This window comes from Cricetulus griseus, chromosome 3 (assembly GCF_003668045.3).
Source record: "Cricetulus griseus strain 17A/GY chromosome 3, alternate assembly CriGri-PICRH-1.0, whole genome shotgun sequence".
Lineage (NCBI taxonomy): Eukaryota > Metazoa > Chordata > Mammalia > Rodentia > Cricetidae > Cricetulus > Cricetulus griseus.
Window position 1 is genome coordinate 151,708,880 of NC_048596.1, and position 21,806 is coordinate 151,730,685.

Below are 21,806 nucleotides of genomic sequence, written 5' to 3' on the forward strand. Positions count from 1 at the left end.
AAAAGTATGTATTTTGTGCTTTTGTGCCCTCACTAGTATAGTGAAATCACGGTGTGCTAAACTATTTCTGGAAGATGGACAACAAATGCTCATCTTTTAATTACTCATGTAAAGCCACTATGGACATCTATGTGCAGTATTATGTATAGACATATACATGTTTTTCTCTTGTCCATAGTGTTCCTGTGGGGATCTTGCCATTCCGTGTCCCCATTCAGTAGGGATATGACAATTATTATTTTCTACAGCTATATTATCACTTGCTGTGATCAGTGTTTCTATGTTTACCAAGTCCAACAAACATTAATCTAGTGGTATCCCTTTATGGTTCTAATTTGCATTTTCAAATTAACTAATTATATTTGATATCTTTGTATTTGCAATTTTAATTTTTATTTGGTGAAGTCTGTTCAAGTACTTTAGCCATTTTTATATTGTTCTGATTATTGTTAAGCTTTGGAACTCTGTTGATATTTCTGGATACAAACCCTGCACTGCATACATGTTTGGAATGAATGTTTCATCTTCTTCTAAATTGCATCTTTTGAAGAGATTTTCATTTGATGAAGTCCAATGGACCATTGTATTTCTTTGTGACTTATGATTTTTCTGTCCTTTTCAGGAAATACTGGCTCAACTTATAGTCACAAAGGTGTTCTTTTATAAAATTTCAGCTTTAGGATTTATATTTCAGTATATAATTGGTTTTGAGTAAATTTTTGCATGTGACTCAAAGTGTACACTAAAATTTTAAATTGCATTTTATGTCTAAATTTTCCAATAGCATTTACTGAAAAATCTGTCTTATGATTAACTTTGCATATTTGTTCAAGTCAAGTAAATAAAATGTTTGGTTGGCAACCATGTGGCTAAAAATATGCTTGATCCAGTAGTGGCAAAAGAAATGAACATTAGAACTATTGTGAGGTAATACTACTTATCTATTGCAAAGGATAAAACACTGTTGATATTAAAAGCTATCAATATGATGTTTGACAAGGATATGGAATGTATATTATCAGTGAAAATGCAAGATGGCTGAATCACCTTGGAAATATTTTCAAACTTTCCTATGATATTTATTATGTTCCAGCCACTAAATTTAGCCATCTTCTCCTATGGGGTTACTGAAGATAAATGAAATAATTTTTATATGTAACTTAAAAGTAAAATTAAAATTTAAAAAATAGTTTCTTTATGTTTTGATATTATAATTACATCATTTAACCCTCTCGTTTCCTCCTCCAAACTGTCCCATGTAGCCCCCTTGACAATCAATAACTTTAAAAATTGTTCTTACATATATTTGTGAAATAATTTTATATAAAACCTATATGTATGGATGTATATAATAGCATCATCCATAATTTGTGAAATCTGGAAACAACAAAAATGGAATTTAATTGGTGAATGGGTAAACAAAATTACAAGAGGCTGTATTGTAATACTCAGAAATAAATAGCAATAAACTGTTACTAAGCATAATGATAGGGATGAGTCTCAGATGCATCATGATAAACAAAGGAGCCAGATTCAGAGCCACATGTTTTATGGCTCTGTTGCTGTGACAGTTGAGGAAAGGAGGATCAATCCAACAGACCCAGGGCTGAGACTTGTTGAGCTGATGGTTTGTGCTTGAGCTCTAGTGTGAAGGAGCTTCATGAGGGAGTTCTCAGAGTCATGGACCAGTTCTGCATTTATTTATTTATTTATTTATTTATTTATTTATTTATTTATTTATTTTTACTCAGATTTTTTAAAATTTGAATTAAAAACAAGATTTTTTTACATAACAATCCCAGTTCCCCTCACCCTCCCATCCTTCTCTACAATTCCCCCCCCCAAAAACCCCTACCTATCACATGTCCTTTCTGCTCCCCCTGGATGGTGAGGCCTTCCATAGGATGTCATCAGAGTCTATCATATCCTTTGGGATAGGGCCTAGGTCCACCCCCATGTGTCTTGGCTCAGGGAGTATTCCTGTATGTGGAATGGGCTCCCAAAGTCCACACCTATGCAAGGGATAGGTACTGAACTACTACAGAGATCCCGTAGATCTCTGAGGTTTCCTCAGTGAAACCCCTCTTCCCAAGCTGTTTTCAGGACTATAGCTCTGTAATAGAGCTTGAAGTCAGGGATGGTGATGCCTACAGAAGTTCCTTTATTGTACAGGGATGTTTTGGCTATCCTGGGTCTTTTGTTTCTCCATATAAAGTTGAGAATTGTTCTTTCAAGGTCTGTGAAGAATTGTGTTGGGGTTTTGATGGGGATTGCATTGAATCTGTAGATGCTTTTGGTAAGATTGCCATTTTTACTATGTTGATCCTACCCATCTAAGAGCATGGGAAATCTTTCCATTTTCTGGTGTCTTCTATAATTTCTTTCTTTAAAATCTCAAAGTTCTTGCTATACAGGTCTTTCACTAGTTTGGTTACTGTTACTGTTACCAAGATCTTTTACTTTATTTGTTGCTATTGTAAAGGGTGATGTTTCTTTGATTTCTTTCTCCACCAATATGTCATCCATATATAGTAGGGCTACAAATTTTTTTTGAGTTAATCTTGTATCCTGCCACTTGGCTGAAGGTGTTTATCAGCTGTAGAAGTTCCCTGGTTGAGTTTTTTGGGTCACTTATGTAGACGATCATATCATCTGCAAATATATGTTGAACCATCCTGTATCTTGGGATGAAACCTACTTGATCATGGTGGATGATTTCTCTGACATATTCTTGGATTCGATTTGCCAGTAGTTTATTGAGAATTTTTGCATCAATGTTCATGAGGGATATTGGTCTGTAGTTCTCTTTCTTAGTTGTGTCTTTGTGTGGCTTCAGTATCAAGGTTATTGAAGCCTCATAAAAAGAGTTTGGCAATGATCCTTCGGCTTCTATTGTGTGGAATACTTTGAGGAGAATTGGTATTAGCTGTACCTTGAATTTCTGGTGGAATTCTGAACTGAAGCCATCTGTCCCTGGGCTTTTTTTGGTTGGGAGACTTCTGATGACTGCTTCAGTTTCATTAGGGGTTATAGGTCTATTTAAGTTGCTTATCTGTTTTGATTTTATTTTGGTAAGTGAAATTTGTCCAGAAAATTGTCCATTTCCTTTAGATTTTCAAATTTTGAGCAATATAGGTTTTTGAAGTATGACCTGATGATTCTCTGGATTTCCTCTATGTCTGTTGTTATGTCCCCCTTTTCATTCCTGATTTTATTTATTTGCATGTTCACTCTCTGCTGTTTGGTAAGTTTGGATAAAGGTTTGTCTATCTTGTTGATTTTCTCAAAGAACCAACTTTTTGTTATATTGATTCTTTGTATTGTTCTCTTAATTTCCATTATATTGATTTTAGCCCTCAATTTGATTATTTCCTGGCATCTGCTCCTCCGGGGTGTATTGGCTTCTTTGTTTTCTAAAGTGTTCAGTGGTGCTATTAATTCTCTAGTGTGATTATTCTCCTGTTTCTTAATGTGGGAATTTAGTGCTATGAACTTTCCTCTTAGTACTGCTTTCAAAGTATCGCATAGATTTGGATATGTTGTGTCCGCATTCTCATTAAATTCTAGGAAATCTTTAATTTCTTTTTTTATTTCTTCCTGGACCCATGTTGTGCAATTGGGTGTTACTTAATTTCTATGAGTTTGTAGGTTTTCTGTAATTTATGTTGTTGTTGAATTTTAACTTTAAAGCATGGTGGTCTGATAAGATACAGGGGGTTATTTCAATTTTTTTGTACCTGTTGAGGTTTGCTAATTTGTCAAGTATGTGGTCGATTTTAGAGAAGGTTCCATGAGGCACTGAGAAGGTAAATTGTTTTGTATTTGGTGGAATGTTCTATAGATATCTGTTAAGTCCAATTGTGCCATAACTTCTATTAGTTCCTTTGTTTCTTTGTTAAGTTTCTGTCTGGTGTCCTTGTCCAGTGGTGAGAGTGGGGTGTTGAAATATCCTACTATAATTGTGTGCAGTTTATGTGTGATTTGAGTTTTAGTAATGTTTATTTTACAAATGTGGATGCGTTTGCATTTGGCACATAAATGTTCAGAATTGCGAATTCATCCTGATGGATTTCTCCTGTGATGAGTAGGAAGTGACCCCCTTCAACTCTTTTGATTGATTTTAGTTTAAAGTCCCATTTGTTGGATATTATGATTGCTACCCTGCTTGTTTCTTAGGTCCATTTGATTGGAAGATCTTTTCCTAGCCTTTAATTCTTAGGAACCCTCTGTCTTTGAAGTTGAGGTGTGTTTCTTGTAAATAGCAGAAGGATAGATCCCTCACACAATTTCGCCATCATCACCAAATCAAAAACAAAGAAGAATGAACAATCAATTGTCATTAATATCCCTCAACATTAATGGTCTTAACTCGCCTATAAAAAGACACAGATTAACAGAATGGATAAGAAGACAGAATCCATCCTTCTGCTGCAGTTCTGCATCTTGATCATTATATGTATTAAACATGTATACAGGTTTAATACTATAACTGCATCAAATCCCATAAAACTAGACACTGTACTATATGCACATTAAAAAAAAGACATATTGTATAAAGATAAAATTTTTCCAGTGGTCCACAGCTCTGTTAAAGTTATTATGGAATTGTACACCAGTCCAGAGTTGAGTATTAACACACCTGCCTAATGGCTAATATTAGATGGCTGGTCATCCCAAGTGTTAGCAGCCATATGTAACTACTGGAAAACCACCATTCTCCTGATGCAAAACTGAATTTTCATATAGTCTTCAAAACAGCTTGTCACTCTCTTGAAAAAATTAAACATATGTTGTCCCATTCAGCATAAACATACACAGCTATTTACCTAAGAGGAGAGACTTAAATGAACATCTACAGGTGGATGGAAGAAACACTTTGTGATATGTTGTTGCACAATATGTATAAATGTAATACAAAACCAAAATCCTTAAAAGTGGTAAAACACATGAGAACATATATAAATGACATAATTCTGAGGAATGAAATAAGCCAGACAAAAGGGGCTAGATGTTACATAAGTCTGATTCTAGTTAATTTGAGAAAAGGTGGATTAATTCATAGCAACTAAAGGACACTGATAGCTTTGTAGGAAAGTAGTTAGTGCAAGGAGCAACAGTTAATGGATTAAACAATTAGGCGTGAAGAAAATGCCTAGAATTTTGATTGTATAATGTTTTCATGATCAAACTGTCAAAATCGATCACATTGTGCACTGTAAATGTATGCTATTATTACTTAACATCTATACCTCAATAAAGTTATCAAAGGAAATATGAAGATGTATTTAAAGAATGAAAATATTAAACTTGTATTTTGGTAATGTTTTTAAAAAGATCCATTTCTTTGTAAGTGTTCAAACTTGTATACTAAAATTTTCATATAAGTTGAGTGTTGGTCCAGGGGTTGATGCTCAGTAGTAAAGTGCTCACTGTGTGTGCCTTAATTTCAACCTCTATCATGGCTAACAAATAAGAGTCACAGAGTCAAATGTCACTTGAATTCCATTGGGCTGGTATATAAGAATGCAAATTAATATGCTCAGTTCAGTGGTACTCTAGGAGAAAAAGAAGGAAAAAATGTTTTTTTTTTTTTTAAGATGAAAAGGGGAAATTAAATTGAACGTTTTAGTCAAAACTCTGCTATTAATTTTATCTTGCACCTTTCCACCTAAGAGTACTAGAACTTGACCTATGTTAGGCTGAAGATTTGCTTTTAGTGTTTAAAGCCAGTTTACTGAAGTTTTGTCATAATAAACAAAAAGGAAATATGACAGGTGCTTATGCTCTATGTTGAGGATTCTTTCATTATGAGTTTCTAGACTGATTTATCATTCCACTTTTGGGAAAATGACCAGAGCCTTGCATCATTTTCATCATAGCTGTTACAAAGTTGATCAACAAGAGAATTGAAGCATTTCCCTTAAAAGAAATAATTCTATTTTTGAAGTGTTTTATGAATCTGAGTAACTGTAAACACTTTAGGGGAGCTGGATTTGGAAGTTTGTGTTGTGCTCCCATGTTAACTCTCTATGGTGTAAGTACTCAGTTTATTGGTTTCACTTTGTAGATTTGGTGACCAAGGGACAGTTAGGAGAGATTCGAAAGCATTATATAAGCCTTGAGTGGCTAATACATTGGTCTTTGGACTATGCCTTCTCTGAAGATTCTCCTTTCCCATATGTATTTTTAATAGCACAATTTGTAATTGAACAGTGTGTTAAGCATGGCAAATACTGAATATGTCCTTCATAATTATAATTTGCACACAATTTCTTTTAATGGGAATTGTATAATCTTAGACTGTAGAAACAGTATTCAATTTTTCAATGATATATATCTAACAACATATTTAGAAAGGCTGTTTGGAGAATATTTTTTAAAACATACCTCTGATTATTCTTTTCCTTATAAGTCACCTGCCCTTCAACAAGCTGACCCTCTGGCCCCCAACCTCCACCTCACATACACAGAGAGGTCAAAATTCTTTTCCTATGTTAAGTTTATTTTGTGTGTGTCCTTGGTTATCTTTCAATCTGGAAGGTATAGACTTTATGAATGAATATCTTATCCCTATAGTTCATGGAGTTTTCATGGGAGTCGCCTTAAAGGGATATGTGAGCCATTATATCACAGGGAAACCATTTAGGGAATGCAAATGGATAATTATAAATACCTTTCTCAAGTCAATTGTCATTTTAATAAAATCATATTATTGTATTATTGTATGTTTTATATCTTATTAGTTCAGACCATGGTCTACTTCTTGCAAGCATAATAACTTGCAATATTTCACATAATGGATTGTACTTACCATTATAACATATAGTATATTTTAAAAAATGGTCAGTACTAAAACCTGTTTTGTCACCCATTTCAAAAGTACATGTTGAGAAAGACTGAAGAAAGAATAGGAAGGGAAAATGCAGAATCAAAATACATTGCATACATTATCAAAGAAGAAAATTGTGTCAAAACCCAAAATTCACAGAGTATCTTTACATAGCATACAATTTGTTGCTATGACTTTAGTTAAATTCTGACTTTTTTTTTGTTAACCAGGTAAGAGTCTATCCCATTTTTTGAGGGAGTCATTCTTGACAGTTAAGTTTGATATTTGATGACCTTTGATGACCTTTTCTTAGAGTTTTCTATCTGACTACATAAATATTAAAACTTTCTTTTTCTTATACTCTTTATTGAAGATACCACCTTTAAAATATCTTTAAAGTAGTGCTTTACAAAGGCTATTAAGACTCTACTAAAATATAGCATTCAAGTACCCTTCATAAGCTCCACTCCTAACCCTCAATGCATTTGGATTTTCTCTCTAAATGCTTTACATATCTTCTCATTCCTTATATGTGATTGAGTTTGGAACAAGATATGATTATTAATACATTTCAGATTTATTTTAAAGTAACTTGAGTTTCTACTAGTAACCTTTATAATTTTAGACCCTGTAGAGGACTCTCAATGCACATCCAAACAGTTACTTTTCATTTGGCTATGTAATTTGTATATATTTTATTTTACTTTTTAATTTTGCTGGCTTGTCCTGGCTTTATTCATTCTTTTAAAATGCACACATTTATTACTCTTGTCAAAGCTAGGATTAAATTTGAGACCATTCTTTGAATTGACCTAAAGGATTATTATAAAAATTTAAAATTAAGGACATATACATTTATCATTTATTTCTGCTTAAATAAAATTACCCATTAAAATTTAGAAATGTCATGCTGAGCATATACAATATGTGCTTGATTGAAATATATTTTAAACTAAATCAGCCTTGAGATGTTGTTTGTTTGTATACCAGACATCTTCTTTACCAACCATGAGCTCCCTGCAGATCCACTGTGATGCTTTCTGACTTTTGATTTATTGTGTTAATAGTAAGGTATGGTTGCATTTTCATGGTAAGTACAGTTGCTGATGAGTAAAGTGTATGTTTGTATTCAGTTGTTAAATCCCTCAGCACTCAGGGAACTTACCTTAGCCATCCTTGAGCATGACTGAAGGGATGCTGTGCTGCCCTTTGGCTACAGCAACCATATACACTGAAGTTTTTAAAAATTCTTTAGAGTGATTAATAATTTTTCTTGTTTGGTGAAATAAATGTATTCTATGCAGATCCCATTTTTCCTTGGACCTACCCTCAGTCAAGTAAAGTAAAGAAGTGGTGGTACATGAGGAATACGATCAGGTTTTATCAGGTTTGTAAGATAGAGGAAATTTGAGTCACAGAGTACCATAGATTTGTCTCTCACTACTTCATTATTCAACTTTTAAAATAGAAATTGAAGAGTGTTTTATTATAGCTTCTGTATCTGTTTAATAACTATTAACTGTCTGCTATGTGGTTGGCAGTAAAGTTTGGAAAAAAACTGTCTCAATCCCCAGTCTAATTCAATACAATGTCAATATATTTTTGCACATGTGATCCAAATCTTAGTCCCATTATTAATTCAAGGTCAGACAAAATGTTTCTGCATGAAGAAATTCACAAAATCTTAGATCTCCATCTAGAAATTATAAAAATAGTACCCAGCTTTTAATATCCCAAGTAAAAACACCAAGTTGAATTCACTGTCTACTTACTAAGAGGAAGTTGTTCTTAAGATACACAGTCTTTCTGAGAAAAGATGCCATTTTCCCTTCATTGTGGTTTGGAATGAAACCCCTGTGTAGTACGTTTTACTCTTTTGACTTCTGGGGACCCCCACCACCCAGATCCAAGTAAATCATACATGGAATATTATTATTGCTTATGAATGCCCAGCCTTAGCTTGACTTGTTTCTAGCCAGCTTTTCTTATCTTAAATTATCCCATCTAGCTTTTCCTTCTGGGCTTTTATCTTTCCTACTTCTGTATGTCTTACTTTCCTTCTTGCTCCATGTCTGGCTGAGTGGCTGAGTGGGCTGAGTGGGCTGAGTGGGCTGAGTGGGCTGAGTGGGCTGAGTGGGCTGGGTGGGCTGGTGGCTGGATGGCTGGGTGTCTGGGTGTCTGGGTGTCTGGGTGTCTGGTGTCTGGGTGTCTGGTGTCTGGGTGTCTGGGTGTCTGGGTGTCTGGGTGTGGGTGTCTGGGTGTCTGGGTGGCTGGGTGGCTGGGTGGCTGGGTGGCTGGCCCCTGCAGTCATCCTCCCCTCATTCTCTCATTCTCCTCCTTCCTTCTTTCTCCTTTCTGTTTATCCTCTCTGCCTGCCAGTCCTGCCTATCCTTGCTCCTGCCTCACTTTTGGCCATTCATCTCTTTATTAAACCATCAGGTGCTTTAGGCAGGCAAAGAATCACAGTTTCACAGTTAAACAAATGAGGCATAAACAAAAAGTCACACCTTAAAATAATATTCTACCACATTTCCCCCATTTTGTCTAAATAAAAAGAAAGGTTTTAACTTTATAATAATGAAACTATATGCAACAATAAGTAAGAATTAATTTACAATATTCTTTCCATTTGTAGTTAGCATATTCAGAAAAAATAATGCATTATCCACCCTATGTTAGCGAATTCAAAGTTTTGTACTTAACTTACTTTCTATCATATCTAAGGAAAACTGTAACTATTAATATCCGGTCTTCTACTCCATCAAAGGCACCAGAAGGCTATATTGTATAAGCAAACAAAAAGTGCATTGCAAATGAGTTCCATAATCTCTAGAAATGACAGAGACATATGGCTGCCTGGACAGTCACCCAAAGTTCTTTGGCAATGTTGGGGCATCCATCTTCAGCCTACAGGCCAACAGTAGCTGGTAGACTGTTCAATAAAGAAGGAAATTTGAAAAACTAACTTCCTGCCTATGTTGGCAGTTTGTCAGTCATTATCCTCTGTGTCTTGCAGAACTTGATAGACACTACTCTGAAGTAGGAACTTTGAAGGTCTGTCCTGCCTTGTTTTGGCAAAGTTCAGCAATATTTTTTCTGTGTGTCCTTCATGTCCAGTTTATACAAAATACTGTCAAGCAGTCCAGGCAAGAGCAGTTGTTTGCCCAAATGGATAGTCTTGCCGAATTGAAAGTAAACTCAACAAGGAGCTTCTAGATGCCCATCATCACTGTAGTAAATTAGTGCTGCCAGGAACAGATGTGTCTCATTGTCATGTAAATCCCTAAATTAACAAAACATTTTAAATTCCATATTCTATAGGTCTTTGAAACAAGGAGGACCCTAAGATAGACATACATCATCCTCTGGAAAAGGGGAAAGGGACAAGATCTCCTGAACAAATTAGGAGCATGGGGCGAGGGCAGAGGGATCTAGGAGAATGAGAAGGGGAGAAGAGGAGGGGTGAGGAGCACATATGGGAGTAGTAAGGTTGAGTTGGGGGAAGAATAAAGGAGAGCAAGATAAGAGATACCATAATAGAGGAAGCCATTATAGGTTTAAAGAGAAACCAGGCACTAAGGAAATGTCTGGAGATCTACAAGGATGATGCCAACTAACAATCTAAGCAACAGAGGATACCTTAAATGCCTTCCCCTGATAATGAGATTGATGACTAATTTATATGCCATCCTATAGCCTTCATCCAGCAGCTGATGGAAGTAGAAGCAGACGCCCACAGCTAAACACTGAAGTGAACTGGAATCCAGTTGCAGTGAAGGAGGAGTGATGAGCAAAGGGGTCAAGACCAGGCTGGTGAAACCCCCAGAAACAGCTAACCTGAACGAGTGGGAGCTCTTGGTCCCCAGACTGACAGCTGAGAAACCAGCATGGGACTGATCCAGACCCCATACATGTCAGTGAGGAGGCCTCAGAAATCTATGGGGCCTCTTATAGTAGATCAGCACTTATCCCTAGCATAGGAATGGATTTGGGAGATCATTCCACATAGAGGGATACTCCCTGAGCCTAGCCACTTGGAGAAGGGCCTAGACCCTATCCTAAAGGATATGACAGACTCTGAAGACACCCTATGGAAGGCCTCACCCTCCCTGGGGATCAGAAAATGTATGGGATAGGTAGGGTGTTAGTGGGGACGAAGGGGAGGAGTGGAGGGAGAGGGAACTGGAACTGACATGTAAAACAATCTTGTTTCTAATTTAAATAAAAACTGGAGAAAAAAGTACATAAAAAACAGAACTTTATCTTGAATTTTTAAATGAACTACCTAGGAACAATAACTTAAACAAGAGCAGTAACAAATATATAGTATATGGTAACAAAATAACCTTAAATTGGTATCAATGTACAAAAATTTTAAACAAGAGTAGAAACATATATACATAGTGTGTTGTAACAAAATTTCTCCTAAATTTGTGTCAATATACACAAGAGTATACAAAAATCCTTTAAACAAGAGTAAAAACATATATACAGTATAACAAAATTGGCTTTGAAATTGTATCCATATACAATAATTATCTTTTTATCCTATTTTCTTATATTCCCCTAATTTATAATAAACATCTTTGATCCACAAAATAACCAAAGACCACACATACCTCCTTTTCTCTTGGAAATGTGGACACTGTTTTCTCTAGTCTGCTACCTGCTAAATGTGGGTGAAATATCTTTATGGTCCCTGAGAAAATTGGAGATAATGGCCAAGTCATGGGAAGACCAGATCTAACTTTTGTTGATCGGTACCACCTGTTAGGTTTCAGGCAGTCTCCCTTGATCAGACCAGATCCTTATCAACCAACAAATCCACAGTCTCGTTTCCTGTGGAAACAAAAGCAAAATTGCTTCTCCAAGCATTTTTGTTTCCCATTTGACAAATACATTTTTTAAACATTTTTAAAGTTATGGCATCCTTAAAGTATATAGGCTAGTTTATTTTAACTGTACCTCTTTCAATTCCAGGTCCCTTAGTAGCTATCATTTGCTTTTTAGCAATCAAAAAATTTAAAATCAACACAATACTATACAGGATCCAGACTCCCTGTGTATTTCCCATCTTTATGTGGCTTTTTTCTTTTACTCTTACTTTCTCTTTAAATACTTTATAATTTTTAATCAATTTATTTCTTTCTATAACTACCTATACGCATTTTGTTTCTTTCTTAAACCTATACACATAGTAAAACACACTGGAAACTATTTAGGGGTTTTTCCATCTGGATCTCTTTTACTGCATATGTCTAGTCTCATTTGACTGCCTGCGCAAACTTTAAATTGTTAAGCTACACTTGGATCCTCTAGGTTCAGCTCTATCAGCTGGCTCTGCCCACGCTCAGGTAGGGTCATGAAAGCCAAGCCCAGAGCTCACAATCTGGTCAGAGATTTGTGCCTGAGAACTGCATTGAACCTTTCTAGCTATGGAAGCCAGTATCTGTGTTGCCACAAGCAGGTTTTACTTAGCTTGCCATTTCTAGTTTCTATTTAGCACTGGCAGCTAAACAGTGGTGCCTCTTAAAGGAGCCATGTCCTTTGCCTTTCTTTTTCAGATTTCTCAGGCCCTACATGGAAATATGGATTCATGTTGGTATGCCATAATGTTGTGATGTTTTTTATCTTTTGTCTTTTTTGTGGGCTGGCAAACCAGCTCCTGAATAAATCACAAATGGAGTCAAATTATTAGTTATGAATGCCTGGCCTTAGCTTGGCTTGTTGCCAGCAGGCTTTTCTTAAATTAAACCATCTATCATTTCCCTCTGGGCTTTTATCTTTCTCTAGATCTGTATACCTTTCTTTGTTTCTTACTCCTTGGCTGGTTGGCTGGCTGGCTGACTGGCTGGCCTCTGTAGTCCTTCTCTCCTAGTTCTCTTGATTCTCGTTTTCATTTCTCCTTCCATTTATACTCTGTCTGCCAGCCCCACCTATCCTTGCTCCTGCCTTGCTATTGGCTGTACAGCTCTTTATTAGAAACATCAGGTGTTTTAGACAGGCAAATAATCACAGCTTCACAGAGTTAAACAAATGTAGCACAAACAACAGTCATACCTTAAAATAATATTCTACCACTTCTCTGTGAGGAATTTCCAAATATTCATGATTTTTTATAGTCCTCTCATATTGCATGAATAATGGGTTGTGTTACCAACAGTTAGTTACTAAACTCTAATGGCTGTACCAAGAATTAGTTACCAACCTCTCATGGCTATAGTAGGAGTGACTATCTATCTCTTCTATCTCTTCTGTAGATAAGTCCTAAGAGATGTTCTGGCCTTTGAGTCTCTCTTGGATAAGTTGCTCTGAGGAAAACATAGTTATCCATTTGTGAGATCACTCCAGCAGTCCTGTTGAAGATGGACTGAATTGTTGCTATAGATTATTAGATAATGCAGTCTATATGCCCCCTGTCCTTTGGACCTGGAAGCTCCAGTGCAAACATGATTGTAACTTCCTGAGATTCTACACCCCAGTCTCAAACCATTCTGGATCCTTATTTCCCAGGAACTATATGACAAGTATGCATGTTTATTATTTAAGCTTCTACTTTAGGGCAATTTTCTGTGAGGCATTAGTTAGCTAATAGTGGTGAGGTGAAAGTCACCGTATGGATAATTGATAAATGGTGAAATGAATTTCGAACTGGTTCTTGTGCTGTTTGGATACAGCAATCATGATTTATTAAAGAGGTTTAAGAATTTCTTCTGCCTCTACCAGAAGCTTGTGGCCAGATCTGCAGGAAGCTTTAAATGTGGCAATTGGTTTTATGAAATTTTTCTTGTTTGTTCCTACTCCTGCATGAATTCCCAAGCACAAGACTCATCTTAAGACACAAGTTTTAATGTGACATGATAAAGTTGTGACACAGTATATAATGACGGGCATGATTTTTAGGATGTGCATGCCTTAGTCTATTCACTCATTTAAAATGTAATTTGTGGTTATATTTATAGTTATCAATATAGTGGATATAGATATACACATAAGAGGTGTTTATGAATAATTAAAGTCTTTATATTTTATAATTTGGGCCACTGCTATGTGAAAATTTACTTTATGCAATACATTTGGGCTTTTAAGACTCCAGTAAAAACCTTCAAGACAGGCCTCACCCTTTCTGAGGAGTGGATGGGGGTAGGGTGGGGAGATGGAGGTATAAGTGGGAGGATGGGAAGGAGAGAGAACTGGGGTTGGTATGTATAGTGGGAAATTACCAATACGGAGTCAGGTAGAAATACAAGGATATTTAATAGGGAAAAGCCTTACTTACAGAACAACCTAGCCAGCCGCAGTGGCAGCGGTCTGTACGCAAGCCCAAAAGAGAAACCGAAAGAGAAAACGCAGTCACACTACGTCACCTTGACCACGCCCTCGCAAGTGTGGTCAGGCACACCTGTAGCCAGCCCCTAAGTAGGCGTGGCTACAGCTTCCCCTACAATTCCCCTTTTAGTCTAAAAGAGGATTAAAACTTAACAGTTTAAAGTATCCAAAATTAACAATCATAAAGGTAAAATATAAGAAGATACAACAATCAGCTTTTGTGTCACATCCTAACTATCTATTTTAACTAAATCCTAAAGTCATCTGAAAGAGGTGTCCCAGCCTGAACATCTCCTTCCAATCCCAACCATAAACAATAGGAAGCTATCCCTAACTAGGTATATACAGTATCCTAAATGACAACAATGGGGAAGGGGGCGTAGCATCCTCCAAGTTACTTACTGCTGAAATGGAATGACGACAGCCTTGTCGGGGTCCTGTAGAAAGAAAATGTTAGTATAGTGAAAGTCTTGAATGAATTGTATCCAGTCCATGTTAGATGGGATTTGCTTGATTGAAAATCTCACTTGAAATCCTCAACTTGATTGAAGTCAGTAACGGAAGCTCTGGTGTGAGTGTCAGTTGAAATGGAGCAAATTGGATCCAGTGCAGTCGAGGAGGTGTGGCCCATTTTCTTTTTGGGGTATCCAGGGATTGCTGTCAGGCAGGTCTTTATAGTTAGGATGCGACATAGACATAAGCAGATTGTTGTATCTTCTTATATTTTACCTTTATGATTGTTAATTTTGAATACTTTAAACTGTTAAGTTTTAATCCTCATTTAGACTAAAAGGGGAATATTAGGGGAAGCTGTAGCCAGCCCCTAAGTAGGCGTGGCTACAGCTTCCCCTACAGGTATGTAAAATAAATTTTTTAAAAAATAATAGAAAATTTTAACTTAGAAAAAAAGTGTCTTCAAGAGTTTATAAAACAGGTCACAACAGACATAAGAATAAATTTCTTGAAGCCACAGGAGGGTGTTCATTTAATGCCGAGTCACTTACTTCAGCTAATGGAATGGATTCTTGTTCAAGACAAGTTTCTCTTGAAGGAATGGCTCTCTAAACTGTTAGAGCCACAGTCTTCTTTATATAATAAATATTTTGTGTTTTCTCTTTGGTTCTTAAAGTAAAATGTACAGGTCATACATTGAGATGAATCACCCACACATATAATACCATATATATATATATATATATATATATATATATATAAACAAAAACTTGCATACTTATAATTTTCAGTGTTCATAGTATATAATTTATAATTAAACAATAAATAAATATAACATATAATTATGTATGTTAGTTATAAATTCCTTATATTCATATCCAGGGAAATTTTAGTTTTAGATACTGGAATTTGTATAACTAAAAGAAGTTCCATGTGAAAATATGAACTTTAATTATATAAATGCTAAAATGCTAAAAATCTAGAAAACACAATGAAATACCTGCATTTCAATGTAGTATGTGAAACACACCATCAATGTGACAGCTGTAGATACATAATATAAACGTGCTGTACATTTGGCCACATACTTTGTAGAGTAATGCTTTGGAGTTCTAATTTTCAAAGTGATGGACAATTCATAATAGAGCTCAGAGTAAGAGCACGCAAAAATTTTGTTGTTGTTTGTCTGACATTGTGCTGTGTCCTGCCTGGGAAGCTTGGTATTAGAAAAGTATTAAAGAAAGCATTTTGTCCATTTTTAAAAGGAAACTGGGATCTATGCCTAAGTGAGTATAAGCAAGATTTTCTCACAAAAGGATGGAGTAGAAGGTCTGAAATTTGTTTAGGATATAGATGTTTCTTGTCATATAGGGCCATTTTTTTTTTACCATCAGATGAGCATTGTATCATAGATCTCTATCTCAGAAACCTTTTTAGCCACTGGATTATTATGATCACAAATAAAACGTATTTTAAGTTTTAATGTGGTAGAGATACATTCTGGAGTGATCACTGTGCCTAAAATACATAGGTAAACACAACACTGATAAATCTTGGAGTTCAGTTTAATACTCCTGAGATACATGTTCATATCTTTAAGCTGAATATTACTATAATTTGAGCTGTTTAGCAATTGGCAAACTTTTTCAGTTCTTAGTGTCTAATATGATTATTGTGATGGTTAATTTAATTTGTCAATTTGACTGACTTAAGAAATGCTAAGGTAAATGATAAAACATTACTGAGTGTACCTATTACAGATTTTGCAGTAGATATTGGTTTTTGAGATAGTATACTAAGTAATAAAAGCTTTCACACCAGTGCAGTGAGCATTGAGAAATCTATTGAAAGCATGAGTATAACAAATGGATGGAAGGAAGAAAGACACATCACTTTTCTTGGTTTGAGATAGGACATGCGTTGTTTTCTACCTTTTGCAATGGTGCTTTCCATTCTTGTGTCATTTGATTAGACCAAAACTTATATAATCAACCACCCAGTTCTTGAACTTTTGATTAATACTAGGATGTACAATGTTGGCTCCTATGTTTCTGAGATCATAACATATGGATTTAACAACTGGCATTTCTGGACCTTCAGCCTGCAGATGCAACACTTCGAGGTCTCCTAGCCAATCCTTCATATTCTGTCATTCTTACTCTCTTCTATCTTTGTCTCTCTCTGTCCCATCATCTCTCTCAAAAAATATTTTCTATACCTCTTGAGAACATTTGTTAATTCAGTTGACACGGAGATATACTTAGATTTATACTTAAAGTTAAGTCTTCACTTCCTACATGACTCAGAGATTTGTATTTTATGTACATTTTCCCATTTCATCTTTATCATGCATGTGATAAATGCTGTTATCAAATTATTATTTTAACAAGAATGGCATCATATTATAGTGAAACTAATTGCTTTAGATCATATAGTTACTGGATATGCAACAAGATTTCAGTTCAGACATTTGACTTTAGACCAAGATTTGTCACTTCAAATTGCAATAAATACTGGAATTTATCACCAAGAAACTAAATTCTGTTTCATTAACTTATTTAAAATTCAGTGAAGTTGCTAAGCATAGCTCTGGACACCTGAATCTTAGTTCTTAGGAGACAGAGATGAGAGGGTTATGATGTCAAGACTAGCCTGAGCTACATAGCAAGACTTGAGCTGAGGCTATAGAACATGGAAAATGCTTGTCTAGCATGTGGTAGGAGCTGCTTCAATCTCTAGCAACAAAAAAAATGGGTGATGTGGTATGATTATTTGTCTTAGCATAATATACGAAGATTTTATATACATAATATATACAGTTTAAGTGCCAAAGAACTGTGCCTGCCTATATTATAGCTAGCACTTAAACATTTTATTTAAACGTTTTATTTAATAAGTGCAAGTTAAATATTGTGGTAAGAAAAATTGAAATTATATACAAGCATTATATTCACTCAACACACATTTATTGAGTGCCTATGACAACTATGATAAGGATTCTTTATCAAATAAAATATTTTCATCTCTGTGTTAAAGGGAAAGAGATAAATAGTATAATTAACTACATTAAAAGATGCAAATGGAAGAGCTATACAAAACAACCACATACTAAATTATCTAAAGGCCTTTCAGGAGAGAGGAGCAGGGGCCATGATTCGGGGACTGTGGACATCTTCAGTAGTGAGATCATCTATGCTCACAGGAGGAGAGTGCCCTCTGCTCAGACACATAACCATCATTTCTTTGAAACAATGTTAGTAGTTCAGAATGCTGTCTTTGTCTACTGAGGAGGAAGCCTACTTCATTATACAATGACCATCTAATTTCTTACGCATTGATATTTCCATGTATAAATGTAATATAGAGGAAGAATACAGAAACTTATTGCAAATTTTAAGATGGAAAAATATAACTAGGATATAAATTTGGTATTATAAGTGCCTATTTTTTGGCTTAGTTACTTCAGAAATTTTATATAACTATACAATATTGAAACCTTGTAAGGGCTATTGCATGCTATTTTGTCCAATTCTCTATTTATCCTCACAGAAAGCTAGTTATCAGGCATTAGGAATGTATTTAATTCAGGATCTCAAGGCACAGATACTATGTGGCTAGAACAAGATTATGCCCTTCAAGTTCAGCTCAGATAAGACCTATTACTCTCTTCCCTGTGGGTACCCAAACTTCTTCCTTTAATGCACAGTGATTTAACTGGACAAAATATCTGCAGTGTTTGCAGATGGATGAGACTTTCTTTATCTTTTTGTTTTGATCAAGTATAAATGTTGGTGGCTGCTTTTGTCCTTTTCGTATTCTCTGAAAGACAAACTGCAAGAATTGCCTGTTCTCCTTTGTCTTGAGAAATGGAGTGGGGCAATTGTGAGCTGAGGCATTTTAACCCTGCAAAGTCTCTCACTGCCTGTGGGCACAGTGGGTTCCAATTTGGGGAAGTCTCTGAACGTGAATTTATTTATTTGCCCTTCAAAACATGCTTCACACATCCATTTTAAACCCATTTCTTCCCCTTTTCAGTAGTGGACATTTTCAACTATGGACATTACAGGAAGGAAATGGTATTTCCTCTTGTAATCTCATGTAAAACAGAACCTGATTCTTACTCCATGTAATTTTTAAGCAGAAATAATTTCATACTGCTAGAAGAGAATGATGATACCCTTTCCCTAAGACTGCAGCATAATAAAGTAAGAATGTTTTCACAATACTTAGGAGTTTTTGTAATTGTCCTCCTTATTGTTTGACTGTCAGTTAAATTAGAACATTTGATAATTGCAGAGAGCTGATAAGACTTTTCTATTACAGGGATGTCATTATGTTAATCTCAGTTCAAATATAGTTTGCCTGAGTCCTGTTTTGATTATATAATATGAGAATAAATTAACCTCTTAAATAAGCTTACCTGGAGAGCAGAGATGTTTTAAAGGTTTTTAAAGTTAACAGTAATTTAAACAAGATGGTAAATATTCTATTAAAACCATAACTGTCTTTACTCCCTAAAGCCTTTAAAATTTAGAGCACAGACATTTAGATATCTACATTTAGATCTAAAAATCAAACAATATATACAGAATATTTAGATCATATTGTTTGCTGAAAAGATAGCAATGAATTTTTAAGAATGTAGGGACTCCCAGCTTTCATTTCATATGCAAACACCTGGATACTGGAAATTTTGAATAAATTAACTGGAAGCTGCTTCTATAAAACTTGAAAATGTAAGCTCATTTTTATCTTTTGTTTAAAATAATAAGTGTCTCCCAACAATTGTTGTGCTCCCTTTGTTTATGAGGGTAAAAGTTCATTAACCATGGCCATCTCCTAATCTGTTTTCATCCATTCATATTGCAGTTGTGTGCACTCTGTTTTTTCCTTTTTCTTTAAATTAGAAACAGCTTCTTTTACATGTCAATCTAATTCCCTCTCCTTCCCCTATGCTCCCCCTCCCCCACTGATCCTCTATCCCAACCCCTTTCTGCTCCCCTGAGAGGGTGAGGCCTTCCTTGGGGGATCTTCAAAGTCTTTCATATCATTTGGAGCAGGGTCTAGACCCTCCCCAGTGTGTTTAGGCTGCAAGAGTATCCCTCTATGAGGAGAGGGCTCTCAAAGTTCATTTATGTGAACTCTGTTTTTAAAAACATGGCCTGTATTCTATTTTTGGAATAAGTTTGGCAAATATCTGCAAAACACAATTATTGAATTGAGATCAAATCTCAATTACAAGAAAGTTTAAAATCTTTATTCACTTAATATTCACTCTACAAATATTATGAAGCACACAGTATGTCTACATTATGGTCTACATACCAGGAACCTGTAAGCCATTTAGAGACATGGAAGAATCAAAAAGGACCAACAAGTTAGTAAACTAATTATTTTTCTAACCTATCTGCAAGTTGACTTCCAGGATGCCTAAACTTACACAAATCTGTTGTGTGTAATACTTTGGCATTATCAAACTGCTCTTCATGGTTTTCCATATTGTCTTATATCTAAAAATCTGCCTAATTGACATCTACTAAAATTTTACGGCAGAGGGAAAAGTATGGAGGTGATGAGAGAAGACCCCTTCCCAAGACACTACACCATTAAGGGAAAATTATGACTCCCATTTATCAGGTGGAAAGTCCTGTGATAAATAATTTAACTTGCTGCATTTAGGTGGCTTTATTTAAAATTTAGAAACCCAATATGTCAGGTGTCTCACTATGTATGGTGGCTTGTTTGGGTGATGATTCCTGGTTATATTAAATAGGTATGATATGTTTATTATTGATTTTAGGCTATGATTAATATTTTGGAAGAGGAGATAGGATTAACTTTTAAGACTAACACAATGTCTAATTTTGTGATTTTACCAATGTTCTTAAGAAATAATATAATTACTCCTTACAAATGCTTAAAGAATAAGAAGAAAAATCTCATTTATTCAGCAAATAATTATTGAGTACTTCAGCTCTACAACGAAATGACCACCAACAGACAGCTACCCATGTTTTGTTGTGTTTGCTAGTATTTTTCTTTTTATATGTAATTATCATAATTATCACTAAATGTAGATTTTAAAATCAGCTTTTCTGATTATAAAATAATACAAGGTCATTGTGAAGTAACTTTTAAAATTCAAACTATCTCATAGAAAGGGTATGGGATAGGTAGGGTTCTAGTTGGGGAGGATGGGGAGGAGGGGAGGGAGAGGGAGCTGGGATTGCCATGTAAAACAATCTTGATTCTAATTCGAATAAAAAACATTTAATAAAATCTCAAACTACAAGTAAATAAAATTATAAAATATTTAAATATCTACATTTCATCACTTATGCAATGAATTAATTCATTATATATATCATCTAATTATACTGATTACTATCATACTTGATCTAGGAATATTTAGGTTGGATAGACTATGTTAATGAAGAAGTAGTAAATGAATCCTGTTAACTTCGGGAAGACTTAGTAGAATTTCTTGATTAAATGATTGAGCTATTTGTGTTATTCAGTGTGACTTTACCAAATTCAGAAGAATATCACTCAAAATTCTCTAACAGGAAAATGGCTAAACTAACTGTTTGCACCCCCTTGCTTTTGTTCAAAGGAAACATTTTAGTATTCCATAGCAGGGTCTTCAGTTATATAAAAAACTTTGACCATTTAAGGAATCTCTAGAAGACAAGAGCAATTTTTAAGCTACTATTTCTTTCTATGTCCACATTATATAATTGAAACAAAAAAAGTAAATCAGGAATGTTTTGTAGCATTTGTCACCTGACCATGAACCCATGAGCATGGAACAGTTTAGTAATAAGGGAAAAATCACTAGAGAGAGAACAGTGACAAAAAACATATCTTCCACACAGAAAGGAGAACATGTGATCATATCCTTTAAATATTAATTTTCAGACTTGAATACAGTGCATTTTGTCTAACAAAATTATGCTTTGAATTTAGTCATTAGAAGACCATTAAATTCCAATGGAGCAAAATGAGATGGCACCTAGAAGTAACTTTGGGAGAGACTAGTTCCAGAACAGCTAGGCCAAAGGCATGTAAGGAAGCCATGGTTCTGATTGACACAGGATCAAAGCCATGTGCAGGGAAGTGAGCATACAGACCTCCACAAAGTCCCTCCTCAAGTTCCAGGGAGAGTCACGAATATCTTAGGAATCATCAGGTTGGC

The 21,806-nt window shown here is 35.2% G+C and overlaps 1 protein-coding gene across 1 annotated transcript in view; it reads left to right on the forward strand.

Moving 5' to 3' along the window:
• The window catches only part of Iqcm (IQ motif containing M), a 413,729-nt gene that overhangs the window by 336,869 nt on the left and 55,054 nt on the right, over positions 1-21,806 (forward strand). The gene's annotated exons all lie outside the window — the stretch shown is intronic.